The 2,124-nt window shown below is 33.9% G+C and overlaps 1 protein-coding gene across 1 annotated transcript in view; it reads right to left on the minus strand.

Moving 5' to 3' along the window:
* LOC108623651 (putative serine/threonine-protein kinase DDB_G0282963) overlaps positions 1-2,124 on the minus strand; it is a gene marked incomplete at its 3' end in the record, with an annotated part of 26,045 nt that overhangs the window by 22,410 nt on the left and 1,511 nt on the right. The window lies entirely within an intron of this gene.

Genomic DNA, 2,124 nt, shown 5'->3' on the forward strand with positions numbered 1-2,124 from the left:
GCAATACGTCATTCATTTGTTATAGGAACTATGTCGAACTTGTATCACATTATGTAAAATGTTTTTGTACGTAGACTATAATTGACAATTAAAAAGCTATGGAAGATGCACCCTTCTTGTCATGTCCACAATTGCAATCGGTTTTATTCTTGTACTTTTGGTCAGGATTGTACCGGCACAGTAGAAGTACTTATGTACTGAAAGACCGTAATCCGGCCAACAACGACGTACCAGTCTCTCGACCTGACATTTAACGCTGTTACACAAGTCTCTCCTCCGTTAGAGTTAAGATGCTGCCATTTATTCAAATGACAGAGCAAAGGTAGGAAAAGGTAGAGAAAAAACTGGGGGACTGTTGCTCTGTTATTTCCAAAGGTCTCACTGGGAATCGCGATTTTTACTCTCTAAAACGAAGCATTCCTGAGTCTTATTTTAAACCATCTGACGCGTTTAAAGAACAGCAATTTTAACAGATAAACAAAATTTTCAGCAGATATAGAACAACAGTTTACCATAAGTAGAAAAATGTTGCTTAAATTACTTATTGACGTCATTTGATAAAAAACCGAGTTGAAGAATTTCGAGAAGACAATAGGGAAGTATAAATTATGTTTCTTGGATAGATAAAAATGATTATTATTACTACTATCTATTTTGTGGCTCGAGAAATTTACAAGAATTTAAAAGCTATAATAACAACTTTTGTAGACTAAATATGTTTTGTGGAGATCAGATCACTATGGAAGGTGCTAGTTACAATGATAATGCTAATGACGACGATGACAAAGTCTACTTTAAAGCAAATATTTGTTGCAAAAACTAGCAAAGCTGGTTAGAAGTACATACTTCAAATAATCTAAATTGCGTTCAGTTAGAACTTAAAAAAAATATAACTTGAATGTAATGCAAATTTTTCTATATTCTATTCTGATTTATATTCATTTTTATTATGGAGCTTTAATACACTTGAGATATTGTTTAATCATCTGGGTATGTGTAACAATGGCTGATACATTTGAATAATTAATCTAATCTTAAGTCATTCACGGCCGTGGATATCAAGGATTCCCCGGATGATTCATCGTTTGTAATACGTGCATATATGTATGTTTCATCACTTTCCTTTCTTTCCCATTGTACCGGAGTCCTCTTGAATAAGAACTGTGCGCGTGGCAATTTCATTGCAAAACGGTCGTCGCACCGTCGTATTATTTATTCATAAGCCGGTACGCAGTCTGGTTGCATTGGATTATTGTTGTCTGGGAAAGTGCGAGTTCACAGCCGTGGAAATCGTACCGAGAATATTTCCACGCGCTGCCCTTCCCTTCCTTCTTTAATTACAGTCCCTAACAGTTTCTATTTCTACGACCATTATAATGTTTAACTCAACGCTATTATTACTACAATCAGTAATTTACGGATTTAGAACGAAATTCAATCGTTTTATTTTGCATAAAAATTCGCAGTCTAATTGTCATTTAATAAAACTGCATGTGCATAATTTGAAATTGTGATTGATCTTGAAAAATTGATGAGAATTAAATCGGCTGCTGTTTAAACTATGTTACTACAGTCTTATCTTATCATCAGGCTTATCAAGGCGTTATCGTATTCTATCAAAGCCGCGATAATTTTTAGATTATCTACAAATAAATCGAGGCCCTGTTATGTTGACAATTTTCATCGAAGCTAACAAACATTCAAAGTTTTAAAAAATTGTACAGTAAATAAAAATACAATTTCTCTAAACAGTTTTATAATTGTCCTACTCCTAAATGTCAATTAGGTTTCAGGCAAATGTGTGAAAAGACGAAAAATGTTATTTATGGTTTATTGTTAGATAGAAAAGGTTGGTACAGGTAGTTGAAAATTGTTACGAGTGCAACGGATATTCTAAGCAAGTTCATGCTTAGGTGCGGCTGCAACTTTGTTCACGGTGAAATAACGCGTACACTTTCGTTCACAAGTTACACACCGTGAACTCTGTTCGATTATACAATGCACACTAATATTTCAACAGCGGGATAATAGAAGCGATGTATAATTAAATACATATATTAAAACGAAACCCTTTAACATTTTCAATTATGAAATTGGAAGAATCAATTATTAAGGGCATCGCAG

The sequence above is a fragment of the Ceratina calcarata genome, unplaced genomic scaffold (genome assembly GCF_001652005.2).
Source record: "Ceratina calcarata isolate Rehan_Ccalc_2016 unplaced genomic scaffold, ASM165200v1 scaffold284.2, whole genome shotgun sequence".
Classification (NCBI taxonomy): Eukaryota; Metazoa; Arthropoda; class Insecta; order Hymenoptera; family Apidae; genus Ceratina; species Ceratina calcarata.